Consider the following 26,577-nt stretch of genomic DNA (forward strand, 5'->3'; position numbering starts at 1 on the left):
GTTCCTTTTTTTTTTTTAAACACTATACAGTTTTCTAACCAGCATAAACCTAATTCATAGTATTTCTCTTAAAAAAGAAGCTTACAAGAAAAACTGAGTCATACACCTGATTCAAAAAAAACCCAAAAAACAACAAAACCACAAAGTCAAGAAATCCAACAGGGTAGTAAAGGTTTTACCCTTTGTTCTACTGACAGAAGGAACAGCAGCTTTATAGTTCTTAACTTGGTTGTTTCTCTTCTACAGGGAAACACCAGAAACCACGAGACTCTACAAAACAAAGAACTTATGGGTTCTCCCCTCCAGTGGCTACAGCAGGACAGAACTATCTGTCAAATTAAACAGCTAAACAGACCAATGTGGACGACAGAGTCACAACTGAAAAATAAAAACCAGCTCATTCCTCCTCCCTTCAGCATAAAGGAGAAAGGAATCCATTGCCCAATATTCTGCTAATAAAGTTGTAGCATCACTTTAACTTTTCTATAATATTTGAATGCTAAAAGTAGGTGTCTTTTTACAGCACATGCCAGTTTGGCCCTAAAGCTGTGTGAATACAGTACTGCTAAGGAATGCATCAATACCAAATGTTTACAGGAGCTACTAACACCAAGAGTGCGAGTTCTTGAGAGTCACACAATGCCAGAATTAATACTTCCTCATTTCTCTATTCTCATGTCTCAAGCAACATTTTTACACAAGAAGAAACTAGAAGCAACTTTGCCTTTTTGAATGGCCATGTGCTGCTGCTGCTATAACCAGCACGACTTCGAGCGCTGCCGTGTTCTCCGGTTCCATTATGGAAGCTAAATGTCAAAAGGGACTACAAACAAACACAAGGAACAACTGTGAAGTTAGAATTTAGTATCAAAATGGAACCACAGCAAGAGAAAAGCAGCAAGTTCGATGGGGATATGGCTGCAACATGTAAACCATTCTATAAAGAGTCAGGTTACAGTCATTTCTAATCATGCAAAACTAACTGAACTTCTCTGTGCCTTTGCCCCTCCTGTAAAACAGGAAGTAAACTACTTCCTCATCTCACTAGACCATTCTGATAATAAATAACTTTACAGAAGGCAGTACCAGACTACCCATGAGGAAATTAACTGCATCTCTGGAGCAACCTAGCAAGAGCATGGCAGTCTAAGGCAATGAAGACATACTATTGAGCACTTGTTCACTAAACTAGCACCAGTCACCTCATGGGGGTGAATGAAGTAAGGGTCCTAATGTAAGAAAGAGCCTACAATTATGTATTCATGGCTGCTTCCTTTCTGCAGTGTCTTGACTTTTGAGCACTGTTTTGCAGCCTAACAGGGAAAACCCAGTACAAGCTCTTAACTAGGAGATGAGCCCAGACAATTCATCCTCATAGTTACAAGACCAGAAACAGAACCATTTGCTCACACTACCATTTTTTACCACTGACAGTTACATATTAAGATAAAGTAGTGAAGACATGTAGGTTAATAATGGCAATGGAGAAAACTCTATGTTTTATTTCACTGTAGTACCTTCCTCACAGATTTTCAGACTCTACCATAGCAGGTTTCTTGTTCAACAGACCTACCTGCCTTCTTCACAAAATCCCAGCTTCTACTCTTACTCCTCCATCTTTCCCCACCCATCAGCTCTCTTTTACATATTTTCTTTGTCCAGCAAGTCCCTATTCCCCTTGATGTCCCCAGGATGCTGGGTGAGGGGCAGCATCATTCCCACACGCTCCCTGGGTATGACCCACACTTTCCACACAGCCAGCAAGCTCACAACCCAATCTCTCCACTTTTTTTTTTAACAACTTGGGCTCAACTCAGTCCCACATTCTAATTAATATTCTTCCCCTCTTTCAGCTCAAAGTAAGCTGTTCCTCCTCCTAGTTAATTGCCATCAGCCCTCACCTCAGCAGTCCTCTCTATCCAGACCCATTTCTTCTCCCATGCCGCCTGCCTGGATACATGTTTATTAGAGCATGAGTTTTCACAGGACTGTAATGGGGTCATACTGAGGCCCATCCTGGACTAAGAACAGGGGAAAAAGCAAAGCAAGAGGTATCAGCCCTGCAAAAACGCTCTGCTGTAAAGCTGACACACACTAGAGCTATTTGAAGAGCTGTCAAATTTAAGACTCCTGTTACAACATCTGTTCCCAAGCTTCACTTTTGGCAGCTACTGAAGTAGTTTGACTGAAATTCCTTTGAAAACCTGACAAAATATTAACATCAATATTATATAACACTATTTGTTCAAGTATTAGGTCTTAATCAATAGTCTCCTACACTGCCATTTACTCAACTTTACTGCCAGTCCCACATACAGTAAGTTCCCTACTGGGATACGATTCTACCCCATGTTTATTAAGAAGCAAGAATTACAGAATAATGGATAGTTTCTCCATAACAACTTTGAACACTGATAAACCCAGAAACTTCAGAAAAGGTAAGAAAACAACTTGGGTTTTGTTAGGCTAGTTGAAAGCTTCTGTAGAATAGTCCTCCAAACTTCAAGGTTGGAGGTATCAACTAGATTATGTTATTCTGTTCTTCCCACTAAGAAATTAATCCAGCTCTGAACTCTGAGATGCAAGTGTAAGAACAGGCAAAGCATCTACTCTTTTAGTGCTCAGGAGTACATGACATTAGCCAGTTACACGTGAGAAGAAGCAGCAAGTAATTTTCTACAAGTAGTAGCCATAGCAAAAAATTTCAAAACTATCATTACAATTCAACTGCCCATTCAGCTGACAAATCCACATCTCCCCACATACGGCTTCTACACATAAGCAAATCAATTAACTGCTTCCATAAGCAATCCTTACACAATGCTCTCTCTTGTCTGTATGATCTTCATTTATATAAAAGGTCAGCAATTTTATCTGTGAGATGAAGCCTCATGAAGCCTGGTGGTTACATATTTCACTTCCACCTTAGGAAGGAACAGTTTCAAGTAACTGTATGTCTCAGCACATAAAAGGTGCAAATACAACAAGAAATGAACTGGCTTTTCATGCCCAGAATACACTTTGCCTGAGAATTTTCACTTTCAGGGACACTAAACAGGAAGGTTTGGTTGGGTTTTTTTAAAAAAAACAGCTATAAATATATTTCTTATTAATTCTTACAGCTGTTATTTTTTTCCAGGACAACAGTGCTAGAATTCAGAAAACTGCCTTCTTTTTTTCTTCAGCAGAAGGGTCAAACTGATTTGTGGATCAGAGGCTGAAACAAACACCTTTGTTGATAACTGAAAAAGGCAAGAATTCCGTTTCCGTAAGGATGTTACCCTCAAGACTGCTATAACAGAAAGGAGAACCAGCCATCATCCAGTGCCACACCTGACTGGAAGAATACACAATTAGATGTAACTTTTGAAGTTATAGAACTGCTACAGCCACTAGTCACAGAAACGGGGCTTTCCAGTCAGCTAATTTACAACTAGGGCTCCCAGGAACTCATCTATTACCTTGTGTAGTACACCAGAAAAAGTTACTCACATTAACACTCCATTTAATTTAATCATCTAGTACTGAAGGAGAACCAGAATTGCCTCATGGCTGAATTTAAGAGTCTTTTGAACTACGCCAGTTAAACAGAATTTGCTCACAGAACAGCCTCCTGCTACCGGGGAACAGTTAAGCCCTGTAGTCTGAAGTAAAAAGAGCTTTTAAAAATGTATCTAGGACAGTGTTCTGCTGCACTTTCTTACATATAAAGTGATTCCCGATACAAGATTTCTTTTTTGCCTGGTGGACACCCATTTCAGGTAAAGCATCTGCTGATGGAATCAGCCTCCCAGACAAACGTATTAACTGCCTACAGGATCAAGCTTTAGGTTTTGGTGTGGGTGGCAGACAGAAGGCCTGTTTTGCAAGGCACGCTATTTTTGTAACTCCAGCCACACCAAACTGAATGCTAACTGAAATCTCACAAGCTAAGCTGTCCCAGACCAATCACACTGTTTGTACAGGGACCACCTGGGAATCCCAAGTACTATAGATACAAGCCAGAGAATAGGTCGAACACTTGAGTAATCAAGACCACAAACCATACAGCACCCTAAGCAGGAGTAAAAGAATAAAAATATATCCTCCCATACAAGCATTATTAGAGGAAATTAGTTTTATACGCTTAAAAATTGTACATAAGTACAATCTATATGTTTCAGAGGTATTTAGTCCCCAGTTTTTCCTACAGTTCCACTACGATTTCATGTAGTAGGGAAAATGGTGGATTTGATCAGTCATATACCATTCTCCAAATGCCATACTAGAACTTTAGGTTAGTGCAAATAAGGCAAACAGTCTTTCCCAAGACACACAAATTAGTCAATACTTGTCTAGGTACTAGAAACACAAAAATTCTTTTTCTAGGTTCTGAAAAAGTAACACTAAAGAACACTCAAAAATAATAAGTCTAGTACCAAAAGTTCTTTACAAATCAATTTAATGGCCATTTTCAGAGTTAGCCAGAAATAAATTACTCAATATTTCATCAGTACCACCCGACTCAGTAGCAACAGTAAAAGAAGAGGGCAGCACAACCAGATGACAAAGGCTGTAACAGCAGATTTGAGTTCACAAGCCACATACACACACTGAGCGGGACACTGTCAGCCCTTACCTCACAACTATGACTGTCTTACAAGTACCCTGAAATTCAAATGATCATGAGTCAAAGGCAAAAGAATGCACCTTTCAATGTGCTTTGCCTGTAACTAGTTTCACTGTTTTCACAGTGAAGGTATTCTCTGTGCATCAGACCTTCACGTGACAGAGAGGACAAAATGCCATTTCTAAAAAGTAGAATGAAATTATAACCACAAGGGATGAGGAACACAGGAGAAAGTGCTGTAACTAAAAATACTTTCAGTGTTACCTACCTAGTCAATTCTAAAACTGTTCATTGTTTGTTGTTAGTTTCTGTCAAGCTCTGCTGTTTACATAATTGCAACACACGTATCTCCAGTAAGCGCTGGAACTGCAAATGTAAAACAGCACCTATGTAAGAGCCTATTGCTCTCAGCAAATTTTAGAGAGTTGGAAACACTCTGCCAGCTGCAGCAGCCAACTTGTGGCACTCGAGAGAACATTCCTGAATCACAGATGGGGGGAAACTGAGGTGATTTTATAAGAGATCCTGAAATTAAAAGTGAACAAATAAGCCTCTTTCTTCATAAACTTGCAGAGAAATGCAGACTTCTCTACATTTGGTTAGAGGTGTTATATTTTCCACAATCACAAGGAAGAAAATAAATGCTAATACTCCTAAATTTATACGGCCATAGATTAATAATAAAGGACAACTTACAAGGTATGCAAAAGGACCACCAATTTATTTAAAATTGCTCTTGATATACAGAAACAAACGGGATTAGAAAAGACGTCAAATGGAACATACAAGTGGCCATCATTTGCAGCTGGAAAACTGTATGAAACAATTCTTACCCTGCCTAACTGATGTATGCATTTCAGGTGCCACAGCTAGAATGCAGTGCCAACGCTTCACAGTCCTAGCCCTTAACTCTTTCCAATCCAAGCACAGTTTCCTTCATATCATCAGTCCCCACACTCTCATCCCCTCTTGAAGCCATGTTGATAGACTGGAGGGATTCAGTTGGACCAAAATGACTACCAGGATGACTCTCTGCATCCTGGTACTAAGCACAGGAGTTGGCACTGACATTCAAGCCTTGTGTGGATTCAGCACATATATTCACATACAAGCTGCATGCCTTGCCTGTAGTACATTTGCTTGACAGCTGATAATCCACAAGATGCAATTTGACAACACTCAAAATATTTCAGCTTTGAAGATATATTTTCAAACATTTTTAAGATGAGTATGTCTCAAAAAATGGATTTATAATATACTTCAGGGTACTTAACATTACCTTAATGAACAGGAGGCATTCTTCTCAACTTATGCCCATCTACATCAATGACAAAAACTCTTGGTATAATTAAAGAGAATAAGCCTTTAGGAAGAACAAAGGCAAAGGTGATAACCTTGACTTATATTAGTGCCATTATTTCCTAAAGAAAACCCCAAAACCCTAAAACAGCCACACATAAACATGCTTAAGAAACAAATCCAACTCCTTGCAGGAAAGCTTTAATTTTGCCCTTCTCCACTATAGGATATGTGTTGGTTCCATCTATGCCCCCAACTGGCAGCCAGGCACAGAAAAAAAGGGGACTTCAGGCTATTTGTGTGTCTGTATTCTCCAAGATATACAGTAAGGGGAAAAAACCCCTCATTTATGTTTACCATGCCAAAGCAGCTACAGAAATCCAAAGCGGCCCCTACTTATGCTTTCCCAAATGACAGAGCCAATTTCTGTTACTGTATTACTCAATAATTCAGTAGTTTGCAATACAAATATTCCCCACCCTTCTGTCTCTTTACAGTACTAATTCCAAGTGTTTAGTAAGCACCATTAGAAGTCTGCTGACAGACACCTTAAGGTCCTCCCCTTAAACCACTGTGTTCAATTAATTTCAAAATCAATTACTTCGCGAAGATATATAGCTACTGAGAGACACAACAAAAAACTGTTTCTTTTTTTCTCTTTACCCAGACATTAAGACTCCCGCAAAGCTCAGATAAGGGGACAGGACAGTTTTGTATGCAAGAACAGAACTGGCTGACACCAGGTTTCCACAGCCAGCGAGATTCTCACAGGGAAGAGGCAGAAACTTTCAGAAGACAATCTCTTCAATAATCTGTCCCCTCAGGTGGCCCCAGCTAAACTGCAAACAAGGAAGAAAATCTAGAGCACCTGATGACAAATGGAAGTTGTATAACAGATGGGATCAAATTCATTCCTCACTTTCATACAACCGTGGTAAATCTTGACAGGGGTATTTTAAAACAGATTCTGGGATCACTTCTTTCTACAGCCCCTGCTCTCTGACAGCCAATATATGCAGTAAGAAATCTGACAGTCTGACTGGGATAAAAAGATATCTGCTCTCCTACTGAAAGCTTCTGTTTCAACAATGGAACACTCTCTGTATTGCCAGGCAAGAAACACTCCAACTTCATGGAACAGCAATATCTTATTCATAGGGTTTAGGGTTTTGCTGCTAAAACTTGCCACACAGAAGTGAAGATACATTCTGCAAAACAATGTACCTTGCTGAACAAAGATATTTGTCAGGTGGAACCTTTTAAGTTTGGATCCATGTTCCAACCTTGACAACAGCAACCTCAGGCTAATTACTGTATGTCTCCTGTCCAACACCCATATCTGCCACAACCTACTATAGAAAATGCTCATTAACTTAAAGCTGCATTTAAGGTCCAAGTAGTCAGAGCACAAAGAAAGAAAACTCTGTGTCAGTGAGGGGGGAGAGAATTTGAGCAAAACAGACTTTGCAATTTTATTTGCATCAAAAACAGTAATAAGGAAGAACACAGATTATTAGACCAATCTAGAAAATGTTTTACTGGTTTGAGGATTAACATGCACGCTAATCAACACTTATATCTCCATACTATGTTATCAGAAACTCAGAATGACAGATTTTAAATGTTCCTGAGACTCCACTATCACAGCAGTATGACAGCTGTCACACTTGCTGACATTTGGATCCAGGATGCTGATGCTATGGAACAGCTAAAGGAGAAAAAGAACACTTAAAAAAGCTTCATAACACACAGTCTCTTGATTTCTTTGGTATCTGAAATGTTTCTGTGAAGAAACTGCTCGTATTTTATTGCCACGCAAGACACGACATCAGACTAAAAAGTAACACAAGAAAATTAAGTTGCATGCATCCTTATTCTTGAATTGCATGGGGGAAAAATTATAATGGAATTAAAATATGATTTTATCGCTTATTTAATGAGCGGATCAGAAACACCACCCTTCTGCTACAGACTCCAAATTCACCTTAACCCCACCTGGAATTACAGTCCCAGCATCACAGCACTGCAGGATACACCCTAACCACGGCAAATTCGCAACGATTCCTGTATATTCTGCTTAACCCGCCGCATGTTTCAGCCACACTCCGAGAGGCTGCAGCCGCCCCCTCCAGAGGCTTCCCCCTCCCGCCGCTCCCGTTATCCGTTAACACCGTCACCGCATCCCCGCATCCCACGGCACCACCTGCATCCCGGGGGGAGCCGCACCGGGAGCAACCTGGATCCTGTGCCCAGGACCGGGGGCAAGGAGCCGCCGGGGAAGCCCCGGGGAAGGCGGTCCGGCCCCGGCGACCCGCGTGGTTCCCCCGGGCAGGGAGCAGCGGCCGCGGGGCGAGGAGGGGCCGCGGAACGGGAGAAGTTGCGGAGGGGCCGTGGGGGAGCGGGGAGAGCAACAGCCGGAGCCGGGCGGGGAATGGGGGGGGGGCCCGCGGGGACGGGGCGGGGGTCGCGGGATGCGGGAACGCGCGGGGGATGCGGCGGCGGCAGAGGCGGCAGCGAGCGCCCCGCCCGCCTTGGGCACTCACCGAGCCGGGAGCGGGATCCGGAGCGGGACACTGGGAGCGGGATCGGGATACGGAGCGGGATCCGCCGCCTCCCCCGCTCGGCCGGAGTAGCGTCGGGACGGGACGGGGCGGGCGCGCGCGCGGGCGGCGGCGCGCCGGGAGCGCGCGGGCGGGCGGCGGCAGCGCGCGCGGGGAGGGGGGAGCGGGGGGAGGGGGGGGAGCGGCCGCGCAGCACCGCGGGCACCGGCCGTGCGGGCGGGCGTGCGCTGACCCGGATGTACCGGGGGGGCGGCCAGCAGCAGGTGAGTGCGCAGGCGCGCCGGGCCGGCCGGCGCACTGCGCGTGCGCCTGCTTCGACTCCCAGTGTCTCGGGCAGGGCCGGGGGAGCCAAAGTCTCGGCGGGCGAGGCGGAGAGCGGGGCAGCCCCCTTAAAGGGGCCGCCATCTTCCCGCAGCCCCCGTGATTAACGCCACTCAATTAAACATGAGCGATCGTTGCTTGAGCCGGTTGTGAGGGTTTGCTGGTTTTTTTGTTTGTTCGTTTTTTTAAGGGGCTTTAAATGTTTGTAGTTGGCAAAGCCAGGTTGGGAAGGGAGGTGAGGTGCTCCTCCTCTGCGAAAAGCGGGGCTGGAAGCTGTGCATGAATGTCTGCCCAGGTGGATCGTGTTGTGAGATCAAAGTAAAAAGAAAAAAAAAAGAAAAAAAAAAAAAACAAAAGAAAGTTCCGCCTTTCAGTAAGCGCTGCCACAGCCCTGTCCCACCGCCCTCACGGCTCGTCCTGCACTGCTCTCCATCCCCATCTCCCCGAAAACGCTAAAATACGCAAAAATGGGTTAAAAACCACATGGGGTTATGGGGGTGTTCTGTCTGGAGAAGAGGAGGCTCAGGGGAGACCTTATAGCTCTCTACAACTCCCTGAAAGGACAAGTGTCAGGATGAGAGGAAATGGCCTCAAGTTGCACCAGGGGAGGTTTAGGTTGGATTTAGGGGAAAATTCTTCACAGAAGGGGTTGCCAAGCACTGGAACAAGCTGCCCAGGGAAGTGGTGGAGTCACCACGCCTGGAGGTGTTTAACAGATGAGTAGATGTGGCACTGAGGGTCATGGTTTAGTGGTGGATTTGGTAGTGAGTTTACAGATGGGCTCAGTGATCTGAAAGGTCTTTTTCAACATACATGATTCTAAATTACTCTAAACACAAAAACATATTAAGGACATTTCATGGACTTAAATGTTTTCCTCTCTGTGTATGCATCCCATTTATGAAGGTTTCACCTTTTCTTTGCCCATATCACAACCCGGATTTTGTTGTCTTTACACTGGGACAATGCAGACCCTGAACTGCTTCTACTTCTGCCATGGGTAAATTGCCAAAGCAGAGGGATGGCACAAATACCTTGTTGTGGGACTTGCTGTTTTAGTAAAACTACACATAGACATACTGAGAAAGAAAAAATTCTTATTGTTTGTTTGTTTTTTCTTAAAGTAACCTGGAATCGAGACAATGCTTTTCAAAATTTTGCCGTGAAGTCTCACCTGACCTTCCTGGTGAGTTGTTCTGATGCCAAGGGAAGCTCACACTGTGTCAGGCTGCACTGGGAGCAGTTCAGAGACCGAGTGGGACAGCCAGGCAGTAGCATACAGATACTGCCAAGATAAAACTTGCAGCCTCAAAGAGTAAAGTATTATCAGTAGAGCAATAATCAGATGTGATTATTCAGTCTGAAAGAGGCAATCCAACCACCTCAAAGTTTTACCACTTCTGCTACTTTTTTTCAGAAGCCTGATAGCAGTTTGTTAACTACCAAATATTAATGAATACCAGGTACCCCCAAACCCACTTTGAGAAAGAAAAAAAATTGAAAGTGTCTCTGAGATTGTATTATATGTCAATGTATTTCTCTTTTTATCTTCATACTTACATATAGGTTGACTTAAACTGATAAACTTAGTTCCTCTTGTAACTTGTCAGGATTCAAGATATATAGATTTACTGTACTAATAACTTTAAAGTATTCTAGCTAAAAGAGTATCCTGGGATATAAAGGAAGCCATTTGTGAGTGTAGTTCAGCTGCAAAACCTGCTTGGTGAACTCAAAGGAAATCACCACACTTGAGTTTTCAGCCTCGGGGAACAGTCAGGCAAGAAAGTCCAAGGCTGGTGCACCACATACCTGCCTGCTGCCTTCACCTAAGCAGGGAAAAGGGAGTATTCAGGCAAGCCCTGGAGTCTCCGAAAAGTCTGTACAGACTGGAGTAAACAGAAGAGATGTCCAAGAAGAAATGAAAGAGGATTTTCACAGAAGCACCTTGAGCAGAGTGACAGAAGTCCCAGTTCTGCTTGTGTGTGATTTGTGTGAACTTAGTACTTGACGTGACTTTTCACTTCTGCTACAGAAAGAATTTTTTGCAACGAGTGGATACAAATTTTGAGGTGTAGAGCAATGCCCCCTCCTTCCTGAGATTATGGGAGGTCACTACCACATCCTCATCTTCTCTGAATCCCACTGACCTTTGAAAGTCCACGTGCCAGGCAGCAAGCAATTCAGGTCCCACTGAATTGAATTGAAGGGAAGCAGAATCGAGCTCTGAATTAATGTTGGACTTGTTACCATGGGGGCTTAATAGAAAGCCAGGGTCTTATCTGTCACATTACAGAACTTTGTCCTGCTGCACAGAGCTAAAGAAACCACATAACCAGCCTCAGAGATGGATGATTTTTGTTCCTTGTAACATTATAAACCACTCGGGGCTTGGTAGGGTGGGGTTAGATAAGGAAAATTTCCTACTGAAACCATGAGCAGGTTTATAATTATATTTACTCCTTGGGGCTCTCTAAAGTTGTATGATACCTTTGATTTTACCTTTGATTTATTTTTTTTTTCTCCCAGGCAACTAACAGTAGGATAAGAGGACACAGTCTTAAGCTGCACCAGGAGAGGTTTAGGTTGGACGTTAGGAAGAAGTTCTTCCCAGAAAGGGTGATTGGGCATTGGAATGGGCTGCCCAGGGAGGTGGTGGAGTCACTGTCCCTGGAGGTTTTTAAGAAAAGACTGGATGTGGCAGTTAGTGCCATGGTCTAGCTGACATGGTGGTGTTGGGTCATAGGTTGGACTCAATGATCTCAGAGGTCTTTTCCAACCTAAATGGTTCTGTGATTCCGTGATTCCGTGATTTGGATCTGACATCTTGCAAAAGTGCAAGAATACCCACACCCTGAGCATCACTGATGCTTTAACAGCAGCTGCACACTAAGACATCCACATCCCACATAATAATTGAAGCATAAAAAATTATTGAACACTGTGGAAAATGCTGCATGACTAAACAACCCAGCAATTTTCTATTAGTTCTGCCCTCACTTTTAATTTCTTAATTGCTTCTTCTGAATACAAAATTATTTTACCAGGCTATTACTGCAATAAATATTTAAAAAAAAATCCACAACAAAATTAAAGATTATATTTGCCAACTAGTATCATAAAATAAAAGACTGGTAACAAAACATAACTGCTCCTATGCTGCTAAATACCTGAGGATTGTGTTGTTAGTAGGAATGTTGGTGCCAGGCAGGTATGGCTGACCGGAAAGAAAAGAGGTCAGAGCGTTTTCATCGAGAAAAGATTAATAAGCTCCAAATATACAATTGGATGTATATGTATTGTTTATATGTGTGTACATGCCAGTGACAAAAGATGACTTTATTTTATGTATGGATGGCCAGATACGTAAATAAAACCAAAGGAGCGAACCTGCCCTTAGGTGCCCTGCAGTGTTTGGATACTTGGGCTGCTTTTCAGCCTAATGGTAGCCCAGGGGAGAGAGTCCAAAGGGAAAAGGAAGTCACAGCCACCCTCTGTCCTGTGCACTCAGCAGGGACAATAGAGTGCTCTGGCCACTGACAGCAGCCTTGTTTGTCTTGGGGGGTTGAACACCAACAACTTTTCCATTACATGGATGAATATAGAAATAGAAAGTAAGCATCCCATTCCCAAAGATTATTCTTTTTTAAAAAAATGAAGAGATGAAATTTCTTACAGAAAACATCAAGAATGGAAGAAAGGCAGCTTTGCAGAGCTCCCTTGTTACACCGTGGTGATTCAAAGCACCTTTCAGTTTGGATAAAGCTAACATCAGGTTTTGCCCCCCCCCCCCGTCCAGATTTTCCCACCTTCTCAAGAGCCCTGCTAGTAGAGAGTGAAGGCAGAAGCAGTCACATTCACACTACAGAGTCCTTTAGGGCTTTCATTTTGGATAGTACAAATCCTCTGATATAAATGTCACTTTTCAGGAATATAAACAGTTGCAACAAAACAGGAACAATCTACATAAATTTTGAAAAGCGCAGACAAAACAAAAAGCCAAGGTCAAATCACTGGATGCTCACAAGGATCCCTAAAGTGCTTCCAGATACTGTAATACCAAACAATTACAATGTTTTATACTTTCATGGAGACAGACAAGCGCAATCTCAGAATGCCTTTCCCCCCTCAAAAAAAGGTCATTTTGATTTTTAGGTAGCAAGTGGGGAAACAGAGGAATTCAGTCTTTTTACCCTGACAGACCTGGTGAAAAGCCTGTCATCTCCTCTTACTGTGCCCCAGTCACTTCACATGACTAATTACATCAGTCATATCTCTTCTTCTGCCATTACAAAGTCTGAAATTATTTCCAAGATCACTCATCTGGTGATGTAGTGGCTCCCTACAAATGATTAGCACAGCCTCTTCGTACAGGGAGCCTCAGCTAACATATACAGCACACACTCAATCAATGAACACTTCTTTAAGTCAAATGACACGAGAGAGTTCAGTGTGGGACTGAGATCAAGAATAATGGGGATTGTACAATATAAAGCTCTTTTGTTTTCACATTTTGCTGCCTTTCCTCAAAAGTACAGTTTACCTGTATGAAACAGGGAAGCAAAAAGAGGAATAAAGAGAAAATGTCAGGTGTTAAGCCTGCACTGTAAGAAGACTGCAGACCAGTAAGCACAGGGGAAGATGGAAAGAGGAACTGCAGCTATTTTAATCATGTTTTATCTCTACTGGAAAATAGATGAATTAGAGTAGTAGACTGTTACAGAACAGAGCAGAACACAGTATTAGACACCAAGATCTTTAAGCTGCTTATAACAATTTGTGAAATACAGAATTTCTTCAGTGTTCACTGCATGGACACCATTGCACTGCCAAGTACTTTGAGTAGTTGCAGTGGTGAACCTACACCAGTAGCAAACAGGCAAGAGAAGAGGCCTGCTAAGTAATTGAGATAACCCAGCCCTACCAAGTTTAGGAGCATGGCCACAGGCTGTGCTTCCAAATTTATGGCACTCAAGTAGAGGAAAAATCCAAGATGCACCCATTCTTCTGCAGAAGTGGAAAAGCTACAATCACCTTTGCTCATATGAAAGGCACCTTTCTCCAGCAAAGCTCCTAAATGTCACTGGATTTATTCACCCTGGGTAGCAGTCAGTGCCTTTCAGTAAAGGCTTCACCAAGTCACAGGAGGCTGTGAATCAGGGGTGATGTAGAGTGGCAGAGTTTCACTTGACCTCCCATTAGCCCCAGTCAAGCCAGTTTATTTAACAAAGTAAACCACCAGGACCACAGGAGGAAATAAACCATATATCTGAACTGGAACTTTCTCATAAACAAATTTTCTTTTTTTCTCTTCCCCACAAAATGTTTCAGATCAATCAGCAGCATTATAGTATTCCAGTTAATGGACAGAATCAATGTTTTAGAGAACAGGGAAGGCAATATCTAAGAGGGCTAGACTGTCTCATTACTCTCTGGAAGAGAACCCAGTTTTTTGTTTTGATTTGGTTTGGGGTTTTTGACCAAACACAATTGTGCTGCCCTGATGGAAACAAATATTCATTGATTCAGTAAGATTTCTGTCTACCTCAGGAGCATAAGACTGGTATTTTACTTTGATCACATCCTTTGTAGTGATGTAATCATTGTAGGGGTTTTGTTTATTGGTTGCTGTTTGGTTTTTTGGGGTTTCCCCTCCCTCACCCCTCCAAAGTGCTTAATTAATTTCTTATTAGAAGCCCTCAGAATAACTTTTGGCTCGTAAGTGATTTTTGGGCTGTCTCTAGGTGTTACCAAGGGACATTGTGAAGAGACCATTTCACTTTGCCTCAGCTGTTCCTTTTGCTGGAGCTGTACTTAGTTTCCTCTTCATATCACAGTGGAAGTTGCAATCTTCTGTTGGGGAAGTAGGTAACCTAACTAAAGCACCTCAGGGAAGGGCTCTGGAGACCATCAATCTCAGGGGACGATTTCAAAATTCAGTGAACAGGGACTTCACAAAATAACAGTCTTAGGTACTGCTGGGCAAGACATAAGCAAGAACAAGCATCTCAGGCTGCATCCAATAGGATGTGTTCCTTGACCTCCAGTAACATGACCACAAGCTCAGGGTGCTCAGCACCCCACAGGACTGCGGTGTCACTGTTGCCACTGTTCTTCCCTTCCACCACTAATTTGCTCTGAAAGGACCTGGCTGTTTAGTCCCATCTGAAAAGTAAAATTCAACGTAGTTGATCAAAACCTGAACTGGTTTTGCAACAATTCACTTGAACTACTATAAACCAAATTTATCTTTGTGTGTGATCTAAGTGATATTGAGGACAAGGCTACTGAATAATGAGAGAAAAAAAATATGATTTTGTTATTAGCTCACCAACTACATCTACCTCATTAAAATAACACTGTTATGATGCAGTCATCTGCTGTATCCCATTATACTGCTACTTCATGCAATTCCATCAATATGCTCCAAAGAGCAGCAGACATTAAAATCATATTAGTGTACCCAATGTCTGAATGTAAAAAACTTTGAAGAAACCTTTTTCCCATCAGTACACACATTTTCTTGTAGGCTTTCCTGTGACCTCATATGAAGTGGTTACTCTTTCTGTGGGATGAGAAATTCCCAGTCATCCATCACCCGCATGGTAGGTGTATTTGGGTTACAAAGTGAAGTCTTTGAGAGCAATTGTTTTAAGAAGCCTTGATAGAAATACTTACTGCTCACTGCCCAAGTGCAAGGAAGAGTTTGCTAGCAGAGGAAGTGGAAAGCCAGGACTTTCCCCCGTACTGTAATCTGTGAGGGACAGACTGGGTGCAGATGAAAGCTGCCATGAAACAAAGCGTTTAGACTGCGCTTAAACACTTCCTTTGCTGAGCAACTGTAACACTGCACACCAGACGTCTTTCTCTTCCTTTTTCCTGAGCATGAATATGGCGCTGAGGGCTAAATCGAGCACCAAGTACAGCTGTTTAATATTCAGTTAGCAAGAAAAGAGAGTAAAGCTGATATTGCACATTGCAATTGCTTAAACTTATTCTGACTTTTCCCAATTCATTAAAAGATAACATGTTTTATGTCCAGCTGATAAACCCCACGCATGAGCTGGGAAACACTCTGTGCCTGTTTATAGCAATCTAGATACAGTCCCATCTGAGACATCTGGGTTCCTGGAGTCAGAGCTTAGGTGCCTATTAAGTTAATGATCAGACTAGAACAAGAAGCTTTTCTCCATGACCACACTACCTCTGCAGGATTGCATCACAAACCAGCAGGATTTTTTAAATACAGGGTCATATTCTCCTGAATCTAAATGAGTCCCATCTCAGGCAGTGAACAAGCTAAAAAGTGGAAAGAAGCAAAATAGTCTTCTCTTGTGAGGTATTAGGCTGTAGCCATTCTCCTTGTCCCAGGACATACAGCCTGCACTGCTCTGGAAATCTGGTTTATGATGCTGGACACTCAGCAGCATGTGTATACTGCCAAGTCAACCTGCACATGTCATCTCCTGCCCAGCTGGCAAGATATAAGAGAGAGACTGGAGAAGCTGCTAGCAAAGGCACTGGGAACATTGCAGGGAAAAGGAGAGGTGGAAACAGAGGAACCTGGAAATTTTGCACTGAGAAAGCTCCAGTGGGAAATGTAGGGCACACAAAACCCATATCAGGAGAAAATTACCATTCATTAGTTACACTGTTCACAGGACTTTTTATGTTTCAATTATTTTTTCTTCTCTTCCAAGAAAAGGCAAGTGGTACCTGCTTCTTCATGCTTCCATTATGTTCCCATTCTTATTTTAATCTTAGTTGTTTATCCATTGAATTTTACTTTAAAAGGCTGGTAAGGGCAGATGTAGAGAATATAACATTTCTGTGGTTTGCTCGAAGAAGACCAGCTTAAACAGAGATGTGAGAGGGCCTGGGGATCCATGTGAGAGCAGGGAGCAGAGTAAGTGCACCGAGACATTCGTAAGTGTGCTTGCTTCTAAATGGTTTTAATGGGGTCACTCCTGTCCTAAGGCACAATACGCTGCTGCTCGGATGACAGACTCTGCCCCTGAGCTTCTGAAAGGTTTTGCAGCTGAGTGTGACAAGCTTGGGTTTAGTGCAGAGGGGGCTGCACTCAGGACTTGAATGTGGCCAGATGGCAAAGGGGGCATGTGTCCCCAGTGGAAGACTGAAGGCATACCAAGAAATAAGGCTGACAGTAGAAGACCATGGTGCAGAAAAAAACCTCATGTCATGCTGAGGCTTGGACAAAGGTTTCAGAAGAAATGGAAGCTTTGGGAAAGGTTGCAATGGGGCGACATTACAACATAATGCCTGTCAGTGAGAAGGAATGGCTGCAGGTTTATTCTGCAATAAGCCTTAAATTCGTTCAATGAAGAACATTTTAAAACCTTCCTCATCCTGCACAAGTACAGCTATTCGCCCAGTGACTCTGTTTTCTCTTTTCAATGCTATATTCTTCTGTTATTGCAGAGAAATAGAAAATATACTTTTAAATTAAGAAACTGTAATTAAGTAGGCAATAAACAACATGGGGTGATCCAAATATGTAGCAGTTTGGAACTCTCCTTGTTTATGGCCTTTCTTACGAAAATATTTGTTGAAGCCTGGTCTCTCTTCACTATAGTCCATCCCTGCCACAAGGTATCACAGGCAGCCCTGGGAGAATTTTGTTAGAATTAATCACTTATCAACTTCTCATAAAGGATTTATTTAATTCTGAAAGGTGCTAAGGGAAAAGCACACACATACACATGTGCATCCAGAGCTTTAGGATAAAAGAAGTAAAAATATGGTCATATGATTTTCTCTCTCAGGAAAAAGAATACAGGCATTTACTAGTCAGTAAGGGAGTTTTTTGTTTGTTTTTGTTTGCTTTTAGTGATCTTTAAAAATGCTTAATACATTTCTTGTGAGCCGCCTGTTTCACTTTAATGCAGAGTTAACCCTTGCAATTCATTAATTGATTTTACATTGCATTAAATGTTGCAATGAATTCAGCCTCATATTCTACACTTCTATCTCTGTTATAAAACAAAAGCTCTACTAGCTTTACTTGGCTCAAAACCAATACAGTGAACTACTCTTAATTATTAATAATCTGTTTCCCCTTCAATAAAACTTTTTGGACTTTTGCTACAGTAGGACGATATATTTATTTGGTGTGTGGGGTTCAGAGCAATACAGTGCACTCTCTCTGGGAAAGAATCCAAAAATAACTATCTACTTGATATCAACCCAAGGGATTTCCTAAGGGAATGGGAGTATCATTTCAGGGCAGATCATCAGTGGTTTAGGGGAATTAGACAAATTCATGTCTGGGGAACAGATGCCTCAGGGTTAGTAAATGTGTGAGAGAACCTTTCCCCCTTGGTCACCAGTTCAAGTCCATCCAGCACAGCAGTGACTGGAAGCTATTAAACATCTAATGAACTTCTGGGGCCTCCTGAAACAGGGAGTGAGATTCCTAACAGACACTTGCTTACATCTTGGAGCCGCTCCTACCCAAACTTGCAGTCTCAACAGCAATACATAGAAACAGAAACTGGAATAAGCATGGTGGAGTAAAGAACACATCTGCAAAATGCAGTAAGCAGGCTTCTGGGCTGGCAATCCAGCTTTAGATTTACTGCTGGCACTTTCCTATTCTTTCAAAGAAAGAAAATGATGTATTGCAAAGCACTGTGTTACATAACCTTTCTTCACAACCTCCATCCGAAGGGCCCAGAAACCTTACAAACCCACATTTACAATGTCTCAGACCTTGGGGAAGATAAAAGAGTGAAGAAGGATTTGATTTCATGCTTGGAGGACAGTTCTGGCAGTCCTGGGACTCCCAAACTGCTGCATGCTGCACATCCAGCTTTGGTGCAAGTCTGCTAGGAGAAAGGAGGGACAAATGCTGAGCATTACAACCACAAACCACAGCTGTTGATGGGAATTGGCAGGAGACCAGGGAATGCTGGGAAGCATAGATGGCCTGCAGTAGAAGGTAGGGCTGAGGAGGGCTCTCTGACACTTGAAGCTTTTTTTATTCATCTCCTGGTTCTTTTCCATCCTGGCATCTGGTTTCCGTGATAGCGCAAGGGAGGGACGGTATGGTGCAATTTTATGGTATGTTCTCCTAGGTTATGTTGGCACCTCCTCGGGTAAACATGTCTCAGCACAGGCTCAGGTTCACTGTGCCCCTGGGTTCAGGTTATTTGCAGTGCTTTATTTTGCTGATAGCTCGGCCCAGTTGCCTCTGTTTTTCATTTGAGGAGGAGGGGGTCGAGACTTGCCAACTGTCCTCCTGCTCCCTCAGGACAGAGCCACGCTGAGGGGCAGAGACAAGCTGTGGCACAGCCCTGTCCCTCAGCAGAGCTGCCACCAGAAGGGCATGTGATGGGGCTCGTAGGTCTGTAGTCCAGCGCAGGAACTGGTGAAGCTGGAGCTTTGTGCTACAAGACCTTGGATGTACCCTGGTGCTCTCATTTCCTCACGCCCTTTTGAGTGGAAGCTCTTCAGGGCTCTCTTTATCCACTCATATGGTACACGACTAAACTGTGCCCAAATTCTGCCATAGGCTTCTGAATAGCGCAGTAGTATAAATTACAAAGAGTATGCAAGTTTTAATGGCTGAAAAATGAGGAGAGAGAAAAAAGAGGAACGGTTTTCTGTAATGGGATCTGCTGCTCATCCGCTTTTGTTACTAGCATGTGCAAATCTTGCTATTCTGGTCCATTATATTCAACAATCTTATACTCAGAGGCAGGTGAAATGTCATACCTCGGGGTAAATTTTCTCTGCAGTAGGCAGAGAATTTGTCCTTTAAACACCCTTAGTACTAATGAGACATTGATCCAGCAATTTAAAATCCAAGAGATACAGATGTCTCATGTGGGACCATTTTCAAATGTGTTGACATTTTGATTCACAAAATGAGACACTTTTAGAAACAAATGCAAATTCATTTCATTCTAGATTTGAGGTCAGCTGGATACTGGAAGAGAAATGTGCAATGAATGTTTAGTATGCTCATCAACTATCTTTTAATCTCTGTACACTCAAGGGATAAAAGTGACATCAGAGAGAGGAAGGACAATTTCTAGTTTTCTGTATTAACTAGTACATCCTCTCATGGGTCTGGAACCTAAATTCACCTATTGCACTTGCAATAATAGTGTCTAGGGCAAAAGGAGGCTTTGGGATAAGGGACAGAGTTTCAGTAACCTCTGAAAATGTGTCTTTTGCACTATTGAATATGCTTCCATCTCCGAAAAGCTCTGATTCTGCTGAGCTCCACCTGGGGGAGTTGTCAGTGTTTTACTGATGTCAGTGAAATTCATGGTAGGACTGGAGCCCAACAGTGCAGGAAACAAAACAAAACAAAAAACACTTTTGGGGGTTTTGGGGGAGGGTTGCTTAATTTGTTCCCAGGTCAATGCTCTGGCCACTCTTCCAGCTCAGAAATTATTCAGCACACTATGAGAAAGACGATCTAAACAAACATGTAGAACACATCCACAGCTGCCTGACAGATAATGAGTTCCTCATAGGTCAAACCTTAGTGAAATCCAGCAAAGCCTGAGTGTTGGTCTGAGCTCTGTCCTGCAGAAGAGGGTAAGGCAGATATGGAGCAACTTTGAGGAAGGATCACTTGGCAAGTTGCTGGGTCTCAACTGGGTGTGAACTACCAGCACCTGCCCTTGGACCAAGGCCTGGGGGTCACTGCCATGGCTGCAGGCAGGGCACTGGGGGCAGAAACGTGGCTCATCTGCCTCCCGTCCCCCTGTACTTGAGCATCTCCCAACAGAGGGGACTGTCAGGCAGGGCCTGCAGGGGCTGGCTCTGGTTTCCCCCAGCAGCAAGGACACCTCTGACTGCCTCTCAAAGTCTCCAAGCAGCAGGGCTGATGAGAGGCTGGGGCATGCTGGACACATGGGTAGTAATGCGGATGGGGTCTGTGCTATTACTTCACAGGGGGATTTCACAGGAAGCCCATGTCTCCTCTTGAGTGGACATGAGCATTCCCTGTTGCAGACACCCCAGCTGGTGAATGTCACATGACAGGGGGAGCATGAGGACTCGGATCATTTCATGCATGAGGAACTAGGGGAGGAGAAAAAACAAAAGGCAAGTTCCTTGCCAAAGTCCCCCTGCAGAGCAGCCTCTGCCCTTCCCCTTCCTCAGCAGGGCTGGTGCAGAAGGGGTTGCATTTCTGGGAGCTGCTGCCCAGGGGAAGTTACACCAATTTGGTGCTGACTGAGAACACAACTTCCCTCGCAGACACACGTATGAGAGTGCCCAACAGAGTTAAGAGGAAAAGCCCAAATGCTGTGCAGTATACAAATGACTGTATCCAGCTCTATGAAAACAAATGCCCAGGAACAACTCCGTGCAGCATTGGGCAAAGTGCTGATAAGCCACGATCTTTCTGGTGGCCTTGAATCAGATGGACCTCTCCAAGGGCTCTGGAAAGTGCTCTGGCCTGCCAGTTGGATCAGCAAGCACACAGGGTTATCAGGATCAGTCCTTTTCTACATGCTCACTCAAGCACAGTATTCTCCTTCTGGGCCCCTGCTCTCCTCTCTTGCTTCCTCAAACTGACTGACATGCTGCAGGAGTCTGCAGGGGGATGAATTTACTGGTCCTGTACCAGCTACATGATCTCTTGGAAGCCCTGTGCAAAGGCACGAGGGAGGGAAGAGTCACCACTCAGGTGGCATTTTCTCACAGAACAAGAGCTCTGAGTGTATCCACTGACTGCTTCTCACAACAGGTAGTTCATTTTTTAAGAAAAAGATGACAGACCAAACAGAACCTCAACAACTTTAAAAGACCTTTTTTTTGTATGAACAGCAGCTAAAGGTCCCGGGTACATTCATACCTCAATACATAAATGTATTGTAGAGATGTTGTGAATCATGTTATGTCCAGGCACACAATGGGGCAGCAGGCCTGGAACAGGTACAAGTGGATCTAAAGCAAGTTTTGCTCCTAAATGCAATTATAGTAATGCCAGTAACCAGGATATATCAGCTGTGGATTCTGAGCACAAGAAGTCCTAGTATAAGATTTGCAACTTTGAGCCACTCCTAAAAGCATCTCCTTTCAAGGCAGTAATCCTTGAAAAGAAACTTGGTTCCAACCCTTACATAGAGATGGGAGTGGCTTCTTCATACTCGTTTGATGGATTGCTGTAGGCCATTGCCAGTGGATATCTGTGATACTCAGAGAGCACTAACATGAGAACACTAACATACAGTAAATATTTCTTAGTGCCTCAACGTAAGCAAGATGCCAGACAGACCCAGTAATGCACAGAAGATTGTATTTGGTGTTCAGCAAGTCCTTCAGCCGGAGTTAGGATTCACAGGCAGGAGCATCTGCCCTGCTCTGTTCTGGAACTGCCAGAACAGTCTTGGGAATAGGGCTCCTATTTTTTCCCTTTGAGTTTTGTTGACTGGTCCAGACCCACCACCATGACAACCCAAATCGTCCCTGGAGTTTGCAGACCACAGAGATACTCCCCTTGACACTACCCTGTGTGTCTGTGTCTCTGGTGAAACACTGAGTTGGAGGGAACATAAATCATCCATCACGTAACTCTGTCCTGATGGCAGCAGCTGTCCACTTCCAGGAGCACGCTGCTGGATGAGGCCCACAGAGACAGGCTCCAGTTGTCCCTCCATAGGGCAGTGCAGAAGAGATGAGACCCAGGGAAATAAGCCACCTCCAGGTCCTCCGTGGGCTGCTGTGGTCCTCCAGAGAACAACCACACATCCATTCCCATTTTGGGGTGGTCCCTGCCCCTTGCCTGAAACAGCCCAGACACCTCACAAGCTTCCAGTTCAATCCCTGCTGGAGGCTTCTGGGCAGCAACATGCCTGACGCAGTCCAGCTCTCGCTGCTCCGGTGGGAGGATGGTGTGAGGAGTGTGAATCCAGCCCTGCCACCCAGGATGAAGCTCTGCAGCCACTGCTGGCTGCTGACAGCCAAACCAGAGCCCTCTCTTGTGCTATTTTACTGGAGGGAGGTCATCAGTTTAACCGCACTGGAGCAACGCCAGTCCTTTGAGTAAACTTTTCAAAGCTTCACTAAGGCATTGTTTAATTTTGATTTCCAAGTGACCTCCAATTCCTCTGGATATGCTAGGGGTGGAAGAACATTCTCTCCCAGGAGTTCAACTCTGGCAGTGGGCACAGGGCCTAGCAAGGCAGTTCCCAGGGAAAGGGGGAGAGAGGTGAAGGCTCTTGTTGTTCTCCCCTCCCTCAAACACATCACTCCCACCCCCAAATAGGAAAAGGCATGTATCACCTCCACCAGCAGAGCCAAATAACTCAACCACCCCTCCTGCAACTCCCTTCCCCAGCAACTCAAGATCCCTTTTTCATATCATTTTCCCTTCTCCCAGCAAATTTCCACTGTTTCCCACCCAGTATATTGCACATTTTAACTTGCACCAATAAACCTGTTTGCATAGGTCATGCTGCAAATGAAAACAACAGCAGGACATAAAATGAAAAATAGTCTGCAAAGAACCAAACCACCCGAGAGTTATTCTAGTGAGGTGAATAATTCAGTGACTGTTTTTTACTACAGCCCCGTTAACAGCAACACAATTACAATGGAGGAAAATAAACCACAGCTGGGGAGAGGAAACAAGTGTCTTGGGGGCTCCTATCTCACCGAGGAAACAGTGGGTGGATCCGGTCCCCAGTGTGGGACTCAGGCCACGTCCAGGGCTCTGACAGCAAGTGACCTTAGCACGATGCTTCCAAGGCTGCATTCACAGCAGCTGAGCAAAGAAATTAAAGGAGTGTGGTAAAAAATGCTCTGGCTGTTGCTAGCACTTCAGAGTGCTGAAAGTAGCACTGGTATTGGCACAAGGTTAGTGGCATCTGCACAGCTCTCTGCTAACTGCTGACTGAGCCCTTCAGGGAAGCGAAGCTGCAAGGACAGGAGTGGGACAAGGCGAGGGAAGTGTGAGCTGCAAACCTCTACTTGTCTTGCTTAGTATCAGATGAATGTTAATTCTCTGCTGGTTTGTACAGCCACAGACATGCCTGTTCCTACTAATTTTAGCTCTTGCCTAATTTAAAACTACAGACATGCTATTTTCATGGTGGGCTTTTTTTTCCTCTTTTTAACAGGTTGTAGGCTGCCAGATGCACTCCGTGTGGCTAAGAAATTGGTGCTGTCCAAGGGGAGGTGAGAAACCTTTTTGTTAAAAATAAGAACAAAATTGTACATTCAAACTTGGAGCTATTCAGCTCCAAGAGCAAGTCTTGGTGGCAGAGCAACCTACCTGTGCTGGGCTGAGGGAGGGAGCAGAGCCTCTGGCCCGGCTGCCTTGTGGTCTGGAGATGCACCTTCCTCAATCCTCAGACATCCCATCCCTGCCATCTCTCAGCTGTGCACACACAGACGATGTGCTGTGCTCATGAGCACAAATAAAACCATCTGCCCTCTCTACCTTCACTCTGTCCACCCATACACCCAACCCTGCTTACAAGCCCTTGCTTCTCCTGCTCCAAACTACACCTGCACTTAGACCCCTTCTCCCTGCCCCTGCGCCTTTCCTCCCACATGTGCAAGCACCTTCTCCTGCCTCTGCTCCTCCTCTGGCACATGAATCTGCCCCCCATCTCCTGCAAAGGTGAACAGTACATGAAGTGCTGAGCCTGCCCGCAGCGGGAGGCAACCCTGTGCTAGAAACGGGTGTGAAAAAGTGGTGAAGTGAGGAAACATTTGTGAGAGGAAGTGAGTGGGTGGAGGGAAAAGCCTGGAGTGAACAAAAATCAACAAATAACACATTGAAACTTGAGCTCTGAGTGCCCAGGGTGGATAAAAGGAACTGAAATACAAAAAAAGAACACAAAAATTACTATGGGAATGCAAGTATTCTATGGTAACATACACCAAATGTATGCTAGGGAACAAAGTACTGAAAACAAAGAGGAGGCTCAAAATGAAAAGTCTTGAGAGCAAATGCCTGAACAGCAGCACAGGTAGCTCCCATGAGGGTGAGCAGGGAAGGCATCAGACCATGCACATGCATCTTACTGGATCTAGGTTACTAAATCTCAAAATCCAAGTGGACTGAAGGTGTCTCACTAAACACAGACACAGATTTTAGCAGTTATTAATAGACTGCATGCCCCTGCACATTTTAATTTAGTACTTTCAAGTAAAGCACTTTAAAGATAATATTAAAAAAAAATTAAAAAGAAAGTGTTATTTCTAGAACAATCAAAATGGAAGCCCAGCTCTGCTGTTGTTTCTCATAGAGCAGTAGTTCCTCAGTTAAGTTTTCTCCCTGACAGATGTAGCAGTGCACAGACTTAAGAATACAATTCCCAGCTCTTCAGACTATTACTTGTGTATTCCTTACCTGTAAACCTTTCCTTCCCTCTCTAGCCTTGCAGAGCAAGATTGGTGGTGCTATAAGTTTCAGTAACATACCACAGAAGATCTTTGTTTTTCTCCTTAAAGGACAACAAACTTGACTCAAGGGCCTGTACCAGAAGCCAGCCAGTTTTGACCTCTGAGAATCAGCCCATGCAACCTCAGCTACCACTAGTGAGAAATTATTCAGACAAGTCACTCCTCTAACCACTCACCCAGTGAGTGGGTTGCATCCAAGTTGCTGCCATGGTCATGGGGAATGAGCAATGAACAGGTAAACAGCTATTATGGTGTGCACAGAAAAAACTGTCCAGTTTTCATTGCATCTCATTTTCCTTCCCACACATTTCAAACCAGCCTGTTCCATAGGGATTGCCTCCAGAAGAGGAGGTTCACTTCCACACATAGGAAGACTGCCTATACCACTTTCATTTTAAGAGGATAAAAAAAGTGATCTGAGAGTTGTCTGTATATTATTCCCCAAATTTGTCAGTGGAGGAGCCCAAACATGCACACTCGGCATGACACCGCTCCCTCTGGGGCTACGGCGAGCGAGCGCTCTTGGAAAGCCGGCAGTGCATCCGTGCCACGGGTTACAGTGATCGCTACTGACAGGTTCTTCATGGTATCACAACAAATTAGGTCACAGATTAGATTTTCATAGCACAGATTACAACTTGTGTCTATATCTTTTTGTTAGAGAGGGTTGTGGCCAGGAGGTTTGACCTCAAGATTGGGAACAAGGCAGATGTGGGGGCTGGGGAGGCCCTATTTCTGGCTGAGACAAAGAATATCTTAGTGAAACTCATGCCTAGTTTTCTGCTGTCATCAGAAGATTTGGTATTTTTCCCTTTCTATACAGCAAGCCTTTGAGAGATAATAAGTTTGTCCACTAGATACCCTGGAGTAGATCTTACAGCATTGTTGCAAAAGAGAGAGCAAAACCAGCATTTTATACAAACTGCATTTTTGATGATAGAAAAGTAGCTTGCACCTTGTGAAAAACTGCTGGGAATGAAAACCAAAGCTACCTATTAGACTTATCCCACCTATTGCCATAAGGTCACGTGTACACTCAGTTTGAGCATCTCTGGTTTAGAAAGATCTTAAGGGAATAAATTCATATGTGCAGTGTTCAAAAACAAACCAAGAAAAAAAAGAAAAAACACTGGGTGGAAGAGTTTTAAAATATACCCAGCAAGGACAGTAATAGAACTCAGGCACCAAAAAAAATCTGAGCTATATCAAGCTCCACACAGAGCAGCGCAGAACAAAGGTTTCCAACAGCTGAGTAACTGCAGACACCGTGCAAAGTGCTTCCTACCCACTGTGAGATACAGCCCGGCTGCAGATTTGAAATCCTGCTCCAGCAGCTGGGTTCCAGCAGACTGCCAGGGCTGAGCTCTGCTCCCAGCTGCCTCCTCCCTCGGA

The 26,577-nt window shown here is 43.9% G+C and overlaps 1 protein-coding gene across 5 annotated transcripts in view; it reads right to left on the minus strand.

Annotated features, from left to right (window-relative positions):
* Positions 1-26,577, minus strand: part of CYRIB (CYFIP related Rac1 interactor B) — a 98,067-nt gene that overhangs the window by 68,648 nt on the left and 2,842 nt on the right. For 2 of the 5 annotated variants that reach the window (XM_039382192.1, XM_027727405.2), the window contains exon 1: positions 8,452-8,517. The exons of the other annotated variants lie outside the window; for them this stretch is intronic. The gene's annotated coding sequence lies outside the window, so the exon portion shown is untranslated. Of the gene's footprint in view, positions 1-8,451; positions 8,518-26,577 lie in introns of those variants that run through there. 5 annotated transcript variants of the gene reach the window in all.

Source organism: Pipra filicauda, unplaced genomic scaffold (assembly GCF_003945595.2).
Source record: "Pipra filicauda isolate LSUMZ 115617 unplaced genomic scaffold, ASM394559v2 scaffold25_size4600443_pilon, whole genome shotgun sequence".
Taxonomy (NCBI): domain Eukaryota; kingdom Metazoa; phylum Chordata; class Aves; order Passeriformes; family Pipridae; genus Pipra; species Pipra filicauda.